General features: G+C 39.1%; 1 protein-coding gene across 5 annotated transcripts in view; it reads left to right on the forward strand.

Annotated features, from left to right (window-relative positions):
- The window catches only part of ATP8A2 (ATPase phospholipid transporting 8A2), a 351,752-nt gene that overhangs the window by 215,614 nt on the left and 122,798 nt on the right, over positions 1 to 13,340 (forward strand). The window lies entirely within an intron of this gene.

Raw genomic sequence — 13,340 nt, forward strand, 5'->3', positions numbered from 1 at the left:
GTTTTGTTCTTCATTTTTAATCATAGAAAACTCTGTGTTCTTAATGCTCAAAAGTATTCATGTAAATTGATTTCTTTGGAGAAGCACAATGTTATATGAAAAATCACTCAACAGTAGCCCTGACAGCTCCTCCCTTCCTTTAATCTCTGGTTGCTTCTCCAACACTGGACAGAAGGTAAAAGCTTTTATAGAATATAATAAGCTATTTTCTCAATGTGTGGTCTGTTTCTTGGTATCTGAGCTTGAAGTATGGAAGCATATAAAATGGTTGCACTGTAGTTTTGGGGGCAGGATGGTGGTTTCAGCTGAAGGTTGAAATAACTTGTGCTCTATTTCAGCAGCATGAAAAAGACTTTGACCCCAAAGAGGTTCATGTCGGTTGTGTGGTAATTGAGGTGGCTAAAATCCAGCTGCTGTAGCTTTTACTTTTGGAAATATTTCCCAACTTGTCAAAGCCTCTTCCCTTCAAGAGGAGGACCTTCAATAGTCTTCACTTAAGACATTGTAGTATCTGAGCTAAAGGAACGTGTGTTTGTGCTAGAACTAAGACAAACAGGGTAGAGAATAGCTCCCCAGGAATGAGTGACGGCACCAAGGACCAAACATTTGCATGTGAGCACATTACAAGGGCTTTCCAGCCTAGTGCAGCCCAGGAATTAGCTGTCATTCATATGACAGTTCTGAGGCTGGGGCTTCTCTTCTCTGTTATTTTCAGCAGTGATGGGGAAAAAAACTTTGAATGGCAACTTCTGAATGGCAAGATGTCTGATGCAAGTAAGGACTTGCTATGTTAAAATTATCTGAAGGACTAACATTATGGCAGTGAAAATGGATTTGGATAGTGTTTCTGCAGATTAAGCATGATTAAAAGATAAGTTTGGGGTTAAAAACATTAATTATAATTTACCTGAAGAATATCTAATTTACTAAGGGTAGAAGGTCTGACATGTAAATCCTGGATGTATTTCCCCGGAAGTGGTTGGATGTGGTGGTATATTCTCTGTTGTTAGTATTGAGCAACTGAGACAGATCCCACTGTCAAGTGGTTTAAGGTTTCTTGTAATGTTTGACTAGCACAAGTGAAATAATAAGCTTTTTCCCCCACCTTTCAACTTCCAGGGCTGAAATCCCCAAGCAGTGAAGCAAAGGCTATTTCTGACATCCGCTTTCTCCTCATATAGTCATCCAAACTATAAACAAATGTTTCCTTGCCTGCCATAAGGGTTTGCCTACACAGGGAAGTTACAGTGGTTTAACTGCGATGTGATTGTAAATCCACTTAAATTGATTCCAAATGTTTTGTGAGCACTTTAAGCCTGATTTAAACTGAAATGATGGCCCGGATAGTTTTTTCTGCAGACTTAAAACCTGCATTTTATATTAATTGACTTGATTGTTGTGCTGCAGTATGGAAGACATAGTCTTAAATGAAACATTAAGTTACTGTCTGTTGTGATATCCTATTTGGAGTTTAAATGAGAAAGTACTCATGGGTGAGTGGAGGTTGGGATAGCCCCATGCAGTACAAGGGTTGTTTGCTTTGTTTAATTCCAGATGGGTCTCCAGTGCCTCTTGGAGGGAGCAGTAACTATGCTGTGTTTTTCAGTTCTTCCAGAGCGCTGACTACCAGACTTACATATGTGGACTGGCTTGTGTCCATATTGCTCAGTGTTAGCACCTGGAGGAATAGTAGGTTGACTGTCTTGTGGCCCTTTGTACTGGGTCTTAGTAGACCAACTGTGGGGTTTTTTTTGATCTTTGAAGTGCCAGAAAGAATGAGGTCTGTGTTTATAACATTAGTGAGGTCTCACATTGTGGATCTAGGGCAAGATAAGAGGGTATTTGTGGGTGCTAAGCCTGCCAAGATAGCTTTAAAGGACTGCATGGGTTAAGGGTGCCAGATTTCAGACTAGCTGTGGACCATATGCAGTGAAAGACATTTCGTAGATTAAATTATCTTGCCAATGGAGAAATCTTTCTAGATTAAAAGACTACTTCTCTTACCTCTTAGCAGCATTGTTTAGAACAAGTATTTCTTTCCTGTCCTGGCCTGAAGACATCTCTAGGGGATGTGAGGTACCACTCTTTTACATATATATTGGTCACCAGCCCTGTTCTCTGGGCAGAGTTGGTAAAAACATGTGGTTACAAAGCGTTCAATATCGCTTATTAACCAGCTGGTTGAGCTGTTGAAATATGAGGAGGGGCATTCCCTCAACCTTACTTGACTCTGGTCTTCTGTTCATAATGTTCCTTCCCCTTGCTAATCAGATAGGTCCTAAAAAATAAACCAGTTGCACTAGCTTTCAGCCTCATGTAAAGGCTTGTGCTTGAGGTCAGTGTTTTGAATCCTACCTAACACTCCTTGTCAAAGGATGTTGTGTTGCAGGATGTTTACAGGACTTAAGAGGAAACAGGAAAATACCAAGAAATAGAGCTGTTGCAGGTTGCTACTTAGGCAAGGTACAGGAGACTTGGAAAATCTGCCAAGCTGGATATTTGCAGATACTGGGTACCTGGAAATTGCATCATACTCTTCCCTGAGGCTTGGATTGCATGCACTGTTAAAGATAAGTAACTAGGTGGGATGTGCCATTGGCCTGAATGGGTATGTCTGTCCTAATAGTCCTATGCAAAGTTAGAATCTGTAGTTTTTTCTGGAATTGAGGCGCTCCTTCCAAGACCTAAGTACTTTCTCCAGTAACCAAGATCTTACGAGGGCTGCTACATGCTTCCAAGGAGAAAAGAAATGTTAATGCATATGATTTGAATAGGTACAGCTGATCATGATTCTTATTTCCTGCTTGCCTTTAATTTACACAAGGTGCTGTGCTGGTTCTTTCTTTTTTTATTAAAGGTCTTAATGTGCCTCAACTCAGATGTTGAATTACTGCATTCTGCACCAAGGAGAACTACTTTTTAAAATATGTATGCTGTTCATATCTAAAATGAGGGGAGAATGTAATAGGGGGATAACCATAACTGATTTAGTTGGACAAATTTTCATATAATACATAGTTTCTGTAGAGAAGCATGTCTTTTGGAGCCTCTGCTGTGTTATGAAGAGCTCAAGAATTCATGAAGTAAATATGCATCTCTTTTGCATTTAATTTGGTTTGCAAATGAAAACCATCTGTTCATCATTTCTTGCACTCTACAGGTGCTTTTCTGCACCTGGGTAGTTCTGGAGCACAAATACTGTTGGAGGACTAGAAGAAGGGACTTGTACAAGCAGCTAGAGTCATGCTGTTCTGTGTAATAGATCAAGTGAATTGTGGTATGGATGCTTTCTGTGCATATTTCCCTACCTCCCACTGTCTGCTGTATGAAAAGCTAGCAACACTTGTGATCTTTACTGTAGTTAGTTTGTGGATATTCTACTCAGGATATAAATTCCCTTTCTTTCTGAAATAGCTTTAGAGTCTTGTACAAATAATGTTTTCACAGTTTATAGGTATTTGCCTAATGTTCAGGTAAGCTTGTAGTTTTTTCTTCATGATTTTTTGTTCCCTGTTGCATAAAAGATGACAGATACATCTTCGTTGTCAGAGTTGCTGTTTATAGTATTGTTGAAGCTCAAACCTCATTGTTAGACCTTATTCCTGTAAGTGTTGCCTCAGGTGCCTTCTCAGATTTTCAGTCTGTGTAACCACTCAATCTTACTGTGTTTTTGTGGAACTTAGTAAAAAGCTACAGAAGCTGGAGATATATCCCTGGCCTGTGTTCAGAGGCGATTTGGTGGTCATTTGTCATGAAGGGTTTTCCCATCAGGAACGTGATGGTGCGAGTTAGCTTGCTCTGGTTAAAAACTCATTTGCAAAATGCTGGAATTCAGAATTCAGGAATCATGTGAATGTGTTGCTCCTGTGTATGGACTTCTAGGTTTTTCTTGTCTAAGGTATTTTTCCTAGCTACTTTGATTTGTCTTTGGACACAGCTCTATCAGAAGATACAGCAAATGCTTTAAAAGCCCACCAAGAATTTCTTTGTATGTATTGCAGTGAAAGAAAGCTAATCACTTTCTGAAAGAAGTTCAAACATTATTTCTTTAGAGAGAAGTACATCAATAAGTAATTTACCAGTGAAATGATTGCATGTCTTATATTGTGCTGCACATTTTGGCAAAAGATGTTTAGGATCCAACTCTTTTAGCTTTTGCCAGCATGTGAAGAAATAAATTTAGACTTAAATTACCAATATTGTATGTATTTTCACCCTGAGAGGAGTGGCAAGGAGAGCAGGAGAGCAACCTTTGTGAATTAGTCTTGGAGCCATTAGGGAAGGAGTAGCATGTTTAAAAGCAGCTGTGTAAAAAAGAAAATGGTAAGTCCTGTCTATTTTTCGATTGTCCCACTGACCAAGGAAATGGTTGTATTAATAAATAAAAATCGAACAAATGTAAGATAAGTACTAGGGAGCTTTTTAGATGGCTAGAATAGGTTGTCCCTGTGCTGCAATGCTAATAGAGTGGTGGGTAATCAGAAACACGGGATGCTCCTGGGATTACTGTTGTAAAGGTTTACTCCTGTCAGTAAGACAGAAGATGAGCCGTAGTTTCTGTAGTGGTCTGGCTTTTCTGTTGCACGTTTTGCTATTTTCATTGGGTTCCAAGCTGTCAGCAAACTTTATGTAACCTTCCTGGATAAAAGTAGCTTAATGCAAGGGCTTACAGAGACTGAATTTTATTTCATAGGGAGGAAGGGAGGAAAACAGACTTGCAAGGGGAACCTGGCAGTTCGTGTAGCCATAATAGGGAATCCTAAGGGGACTGCAGTTCCAGACCTAAAATGACCTTGCTACAGTACTGCTCCTATTACACTTAATTCAGCAGCTCTGCAGAAGAATTCATTTATGTGGTGACAAGAAAAGCAAAATCTACAAACCCTCATTTGTAAGTGTAACATAAGGGACTTCTGCAAATAAAAGTAAGAAGGGAAAGGATTGAAGTGAAATGCCCTGTAAAATAGGAGCTGAGTAGTAACAGTCAGGGTCTTGGTCACCATCAGCTTTATTCAGTCAGTACTGGGAATGCATTTGGTCTTTGGAAATCTTGAAATAGTTTGAATTACTATAAGACACTGCCTTGGTTCATATCCAAGAAGTAAGAATGCACAACTGCATTAGCTAAGTTGTATGAATATTGATCTCCTTATCACTTTTTATCCTGAGTGCCCTTTGTACCATGTGCAGGTATAAGCGAATGCGTTTGTATGTAATTGGGAACTCTCTGCTTCATTAAGCTACATATAGGCTAAATGGAAGCTGCCAGCTCCACAATGCTGTAGGAGGAAGCAAACTAAGAGCAAATGTAGCACCATTTTCTTAATGAATTACAGCATTCTACATGTTTACTTTTCTAATTCAATTTTATTTTCCTCTGTCCTGATAACCTTTACCCCTAAAGAGTTAGTGATTCAAAGAAATCTTCACTGTATGTTCCTGTTTTCATTGTTGTGATGCTATCCTGGGGTACTACATGGTTGAGGACTGGGTTTAGGATTATGTTTTCTTTCAGCTAACTGCATATGAAAACAGGATATTATGACTTTGGAGAAAGAGATTGCTTGTTGGTCACTTCAGGGCATGTACCTACATATATGTGACAATGTGTGTTACAATAAGGCCAGCTCCAGCTCGAGTGAGACTAGTGTCTCAGATACAGCTCCACAAGGGTACAGGGAACCAATGTGGCTATTTAGATACTGGTTTGTGACATTCCCACACTCCCCTTCCCAAATGCACACAATATTAACTTTGTTGTGAGTTTTTTGTTTTGGGTGTGGGTTTTTTTTGTATTTTGTGTGGTAATTTCTGGGTCCAGATTAGTGTTAAAGCTTCTGCTCTCTCTATATTCTTGTTTTGTTATGAGATGCGTTGTTACAGGTCTGTGGTGATGTGCTTTACTCAGGCTGCAGTGAACTCTAGTGCACACCTCAGATGTGAAGAGCCTTGGTGGGTTTAGTCTCACTTGTGACTCATGGCATTATCAGGCTTCGCTTATGGAACGCTGTGTTTTATTGGCTTTCCGTTTGCTTGTACATCCAATACCAAATTTGCTAGTCTGATCTTTTCTGTAGCTGTTTTCTGTCCTTTCCTTCCCTTTCATTGCCCTTACTTGGGTAACAGTAGTAGCATTCTTTTTTCCACAGTTCCCTAATCTTCTGTTTCAAATGCTGATTTCTTGCTTTCTGACATAATTTTTATTACTGGATTCTAAGTGCTTAGCAAAATTTCTGGTGGATATATTACATGAAACTGTTGATGTTTCCTCACCTATTAATATAAATACTTAAGTTTATGGGGTTTTTTAATCCAATTATTTCAGCACTAGAGAACAAATTAAGAATAACTAACCCAAAGCGCTTGTATTACTTTATCATTGATTAAAGATACTGCTTAGCTTCAGAAAAGCCAGTAGGCCACTTAAAACCATGTAATAGCATGTCCTTATCTATATGAGATGTGGGTCAATTACACAGTCATAAAGTTGTATCAAGACCAGTCTGGAGTGATTACATGCTGAGGAGATACCATAAATTCTCATTAATACATGCCAAGCTATTAATAGTCATACTGTACTTCTCAGTTCCAGAGTGATGTGCTAGGTCTCAAGGACAGTTAAAGAAGCTGATTAGGCAGATCTAGAGGCAAAAACAACAAAACCCCAAAATGTTAATGTTACTGAATTGGTTTCAATACTACCATCACTGCTGCTGTGTACATAAGCATGTCCTCCATGTCAGTGGAAACCTTTCTTTACAGCTGCTCTCTTTTTGCTAAAGAAAGAAGTGTTATGAGTAATGTTTGTTTTGTAAAAGAAGACTGATAGTACTGGGAGTTCATAGTGTGAGTTTCCATTGCTTGGCAGCAGACAGTGGCCTGGCATGATGTTTCTAGCTTGCCAACCAAGCAGCTGAGCCCACCTCACTCCCTGAACAGGGGTGGGGGGAGAATGTAGCCAACAAACTCCTGCCTTGTTTCCTCTCAGCTGGCATCTTCCAGCTGTCTCAGCCTGACTTCCAACCAGAGCTGGACACTCTGCTGGCTTTGTACAATAATGATGGGTGACTTCCCAGAGTCATCAGTTTTGATCATCTTGCTCTGGCTGTGGTTTGGACCCCTGCGACTATGCAGGCATGCTGAAACGCTGCATCCTGATGGGGCTTGACTGACATGTCCTGAGCAATGTTGTTTTTTCATTTGATGTTTTGAAAGTCAGTATGTGAGTGGTGTCACCTATATACGTGATGAGACAATCTTAGTGTAACAGTGTCAGCTTTCTTCAGACTCCAGAAAATGTAAGGAAGGATGAAAAATAAATTCAGAATAGAGCTGGCTCTTATTTGTAGAAGGGAAATGTTCTGAGGAACTGCAAAGTTTAACCACATCTTTTGGCAAGTACATCTGCCCTTTGGCAACACAGGCCATTTCTAATTACAGTACCATAGGTTTGCTTCTGCAGCAGTTAGTGTGCTGGAGCAACAGAGTGCCTAGAACACTTCACACTAAAAGAACTGGCGAAATATCCTGCCCTTTCTCTACTTGGTTTCATAAGATTAGAAAAAAGTCACATTACATCTCTTAAATTTGTTCTAATGGCTCAATCTTCATTTTGCCAGTGATGTAAATATTAAATGCATAATTTGGCATACTTGATGAGATGTTTATGTAAGTCAACACAAAAAAACCCAACACTACCCCACTGTGAATAAAAGGAGTTTGCATGGCCTGCTATGTTTTGTTGGGCTTTTTTAAACACATTAATCAGTATATCAGGGTCAAATGTTGCTGGAAGAGGCAGTCTTCTCATGTCTTAATGGCTAGGTCCTTTGATGTATACTGTATAGTCATCTGCACATCTGGTGTCTTTTCACAACGCTCAAAACTCCTGGGGCAAGAAACATGATTGTTATCTAATGGTAACCACTGAGGAAAAAAACAGGTTTGCTAATTCTTACTTAATTTTAAAATGTTCAGAATTATTCTGAGGATTTAAACTGTAAGAATTGCTAGTCTGTGTAAATTGTAGGTTGATGGTTTTCTTACCTATCACACCACACCTCCCTTCTGTTCTGCTCCGTGCTTGCCTCTCCTGTTGAATCTTACTTGTGCTTTGGAGGAAGGATGTTGACAAGTTGATCGGATAGAGAAGAACATAGAAACAACTTTTATAAGGAAGAAATCAAATTTTCTTCATATGCCTCTCATATAAGCAGAGAAAGATGAAGCTGATAAAACTATGCTCTTTAGTATGTTGAAATATAAACTGTCTGTAGTCAGCAATAGAAGAAATAACAGCTGTTCAAGCTTATTTAATGAACTATCATTTAAAGCTGGGAAATCTCTATTGTATCAGTTGCTTTGATATCTGTTTATCTGACCAAATTTTACAGTAAATTCATATAGAGGTTTTTTTTAGACAAAGCAGCATGAAACTTTTAAAAATAATTAACACTGTGGAGAGGATGGGAGATGATTTTTAGGCTTAAATGGGCAGTTGGTTGGGATGCACAGCAAATACTTTTCAACGAACAATATTGATCTGCTTTCAGCAAAGAGTTAATAAACAGTAGGGGGAATAAAGGGAGCAAGGGAAATATGTCTTGGCGTATTATGCCTGGGCAAATCAAGTGAATCTCAGGCAGCCATGCATATTCTGTTAAATCTTACTAATAAGGCTCTTCACCTATGTTATAAAATCAGCGCTGTAAATTCTCTAATGAAGGGATTATTTTAAGGCTGTGTGCATTTGGTCAGGAGTAAGAGCCTGGCATTGGGAGACACATTTGTAATGAAAGATTTTTTTAATCAGAATACATTATTAATGAACTGCACAGGAGGTGCACAAACCTGCTTTATTAGGCAAACTGTAAATGAGCCTATCTGGTAAAAACATGCAAAATGTGTGTGTGTGCTGAGAAAGGATATATTGAGAATTTAGCTCATTTCTGAATAGTAAAGGCATCCAGCCTGGCTATAATTGGTGCCTGTGGCAATTGTTGATACCCTGACTACATTAGCTTTCTGTGCCCTTTAGCAGAATTGGGAAAATATTTCTAGTACTTGTTAAGTTGTCTGTTATCAAGACTTCATAAATATACACGTTTAGAATAGATGATTTTCTATCTCAGTGCCTTAGAGCACTTAAATAAATTAGTTCCTACTATTTCAGGCATTAATGCTGTGGTAATTATGCATGAAGCAATAATGCAATTAAAATTGCCTTCTAACTTGCTCAAGTGGGAATATTTTTTTGAACATAATACTTGATCTTTTCTCAAAACGTATTCTAGAGCAGGTGGAGAGCCTGTGTGGCTCAAAACAGCAGTGCAGGACTGTTTTACCTCAAGATCCTCAGTTTGCCTGCAGCTCAAGTTCATATTAACCAAGTATTACCATCTGTTGGCTTTTGTTGACCTCTAGAAGGAGGCAGCAGTCTGATTTCCACTCCCTCCCACCCTTCTAGTGGCAAAGCGCCCATATCACAGCTGGCATCAAGTGCTTCAGCAGTGGGGTTTCTTATTTAAAGAATGCAGCCACACTTCAAGTCAGGAAACATGGGCTAGTTTTCAGTTTGCAAGATGTTCCACTTCTCTCTGTGCACAATACCTACTGGTTTCAGATCTTTGCAATATCTGCTATAATAAAGCACAGCAATATATCAACCCAGATTTCAGCCTTAGGTCTGAATTTCTTTACATTTAAATTGGGCCTCTTGTTCCTTTGGAGAAACATATATATTTTGTAGCTGAGTTACAAATAAGCTTTTCCAGCTTTTTGGCAGCCAGGTAACAGTTATAGTGAAAAGGTTTCTTTTTTCCAGCCAGAAAAGTGCTTTAATAACTTTGGGTCCATTTGTTCATAGCAGTACTGGAGTTGAGCCCTGCAAACCCCTGGAGCTTGGCAAGCCCGGCAGACTTGGCAAGTCTTCCTACCAGCTTACCAAGTCTGAGTCAAGCATGGATTGTTGCAACTTCAAGTATATTTAGTATATTTTGTTAACAGGAATGTTGAAGTGGAGGGTTTTTTTGGTGTTGTTTGGTTGGTTGGTTTGGGTTTTTTTTTTTCTTTGACCTTAAACAATACCATATTCTCTCTACAAACAGCTGTAAACCATGCATGGCAATTTATGGCTTGTGTTAAATTCTAAATAAATCTGTATTTTATGCAGAGTATCTGATATACTCTTGACATTAAGATATTGAAGCAGTATACGACATTCTCTCTGTCAATTGGCATTTGATAATGTGAATCTCTGGAAAAGGCAAGCATAGCCATTATTTTTCATTGTGTCGTAACTTTTGCCCTCTGTTTGGAGCATGTGGTACACACAGACTTGCATAAGCATTGGGAATATTCTCAGTTCTCATTTTCACCTGTGTGAATCCTGCCAAAAGAAAAATAGTTCCAATTTGGCTTTTGAAATAGCAGAACATTGAACTTTCAGAATCTTAGTTCTTGCCTATCTAAGTCATAGCAGCCTTGAAACAAAGAGATAACTTTTCTGTAGAAAAGTCTTTCTATGTTGAAAGACACTTCAGAAGACTAAAGACAGTGAAATACAGATACCTATTTACTGCAGTCAGACACATCCATCTCAATATTCTCCTATAGTAATTGACTGATCTCAGGGTGGTTTTAGCAGGGTCTTCAATGAATTCTGCATCACCCAGTTGTGCTAGGAACTTTGAATAGAAGGATTTGTGTTGCTGAACGGGTATTTTCCACTTTGACAGTCTGCTGCTTTGTAAGGCACCTTAAGAACTTTGCTTTTTCCAAGTTTTATATGATTGTATCTTCGTTACTACTACTATTTTTGTTGGGAAATGTGAATCTTAAGATGTTAGGTTTGCCTGGTTTGTGGCTCTTCTTTTAGCTATGGGCCAGCTACACAAAGCCTGACTGCTTTGTTTTACCCTCTTAATGGAAAATCAGAAATGTCTGTTGCTGGAGGACTAGTTGTGGGCAGCTATGGTTTCAGAAAGCAATGATTTCCTAAGTAGCGTGAGCCAATGTCATAAAAGGCCTCAACATTTGCTACCAAACCTTTGAAGTTTGCTTTGCCCAGTGGGATCTAGAAAACTGAGCAGAGCACAGGCTGAGGTTGCCAGCTAGGCAGACAAGTTTCTGATTTGTGAGCTATTTATGTTTTCTAGGATTGCTGCCCTCATTCATAGTTGCAATTAATTGCAAGAAGCCTGGAGATGTTAAATGCCTAGATGGCCATTGCTAAATACATGGGAATATGCTTCTTTAAAGCTCTGTTTCTTTCTAGGAGAAGAAACCCTCAAGTTCCTTACCTGACAGCTCCAAATTAATTGTTGTGGTTTTTGGGACCTCAGGCTTTGCACCCAGTATCTATCATACCCTTCATTTGAAGAGCTGAGGTATACATATGATTGTAACACTTAGAAGTGTGAGAGTGAGATTGGCCAGTATGCTACTTTGGGCCATTAATTGAGTCTCTAGAGTGAGATTTAGAGCACAGTTATTCAAAGTATCAAAAAAGTAGAAGTGAGGGCAGAAGTTGCAATGTAGAATGTGTCTTCCTTCTGCCCTTTATTTGGACAGAGCTGGACAAGTGGACACTTAAATGCTTATTTCGGTTAAATTAATGCATGATTGACAATGTGAAAGAAAGAGGAACTTTTTTAGGAACCCGGAGAAGTATTTTGTAGTCTATACTAGGTTGATGCATTTCAACTAAACGGAAATGAAATGAAACTGTTGGCTATTATGAAGGTTTACAAAGGCACTTCTAAACTACAGCTGCAAGAAGGGCAGCAGGTATAGAAGAGCGCAAACTTCAGAATAATATAGGGTGAAACAGAAATTCCCTACTAGAAAGAGCAGCTGAAGGTTTAAAAAATCATAGGAAATAAGTTGAAATAGCTGGCATACTGTGCAAGATGTATCTATAAGCAAGTGAGTTGAGATCAGTGTCATTGCTTCTCACTTGAACAGTGAGAGTGCATTGGAATGATCATCTGTATCACCATTCTTGTTTAAAATTATAGATGTAAGAATAGCTGTAGAGGGTCAGAATAAGAGTTCAACTAACCTGGTCTCTGTTCTTCTGTGAAGAGTGGTAATTCTTTGGCAAACTCATCTGGCCTCCAGCTTCCATGATTTTTTTTTTCTAATTGCTTTTTGCATCTACAGCATCATCTGGCAGGCAGTTCCATAGATCAGCCATGTATTGTGTAAAAACATTTCACTTTTTCTGTGTAGCCTGCTAATCTAATGTCTTGCAGCAGTACCTGTTTGAACAGCTATTTGTTATTCTTCCCCATCTTGTAAATATTTTCATCTTCCCTTAAATTGCATCTGTCCCATGCTGAAGACTCCTAGTCTGTTCAGATATTGCATCTGTGAGAGCAGGTAGGTCTTGATGCAGTCTTGTTGTATTCTCTTGTTGTCTTTTCAAATTAGTCTATATCCATTTTGGGTGGGAGCAGAGAAGAGACATACGACATACAGTTAACTAATTGTTATCTGAGGTGCTTTGCTAGGACACTAATAGTGAGCAAGTGTGCCAGGGAATAAATGATTCCAATAGGAGAGTGCTGCTATATATGAGTGACAGAATGGTGTCAGAAAAGATGCCTGGCTGTGAGTGCCATGGGCTCTCAGGCGTGAGAGGCCTGTTCCTCAGAAGGGAACAGGTGTGAGCATCACTGGACTGCTCTGCAATACCTAGTGCATCCAGTGCAATGTGAACTGGTAAAGTAAATGCAAGACAAAACCTGTTGAAAGAGAGTGGAGAGGGGGAGTGTTCCCACACACAATGTTGAATGAGTTTTGAACCAAGTGCCATGGTGCAGAGTGGATTTTAAAAGGTACTACAGCCCCTAATTCACATAAATCTTCATTATAATTCACATGCAAACTGTTTCAGAATGCCCTTAAACTGCTGATTATTCTTCCAGTTTCCAATTTACTTGGGAAAAGATAATTCTTTCCCTTCTTATATTTTTTCCTAAGCTTCTTTCAGTGCCCACTGAGTAAGCAACTTTGTTCCAACCTAGTAAAGCAGTTCTTGCTTCCAAAAGCTGCTTAAACAAGATAAGAAGTAGGCTCAAGGAAGGTAGGTCTAAGGAAATGCTGAAGAGTTTACTTATGCACTGCATCTTACAGCAGTTTCCTGGGACTGCAGTGTTACAGAGTCCCCTTGGTTGGAAAGCAATTTGGAGGCCATCAAGTTCAACCTCTTGCTTAAAGTAGGATGAACACTAAATTCAAACCAGGTTGTTCAAGGGCTTGCTTACAAGTTTGGAAACTTGTAAAAGGGTGGAGACTCCACAGCCTCTTTGAGCATCCTCTTTTAATGTTTAATTATT

The sequence above is a fragment of the Athene noctua genome, chromosome 1, assembly GCF_965140245.1.
Source record: "Athene noctua chromosome 1, bAthNoc1.hap1.1, whole genome shotgun sequence".
Taxonomy (NCBI): Eukaryota; Metazoa; Chordata; class Aves; order Strigiformes; family Strigidae; genus Athene; species Athene noctua.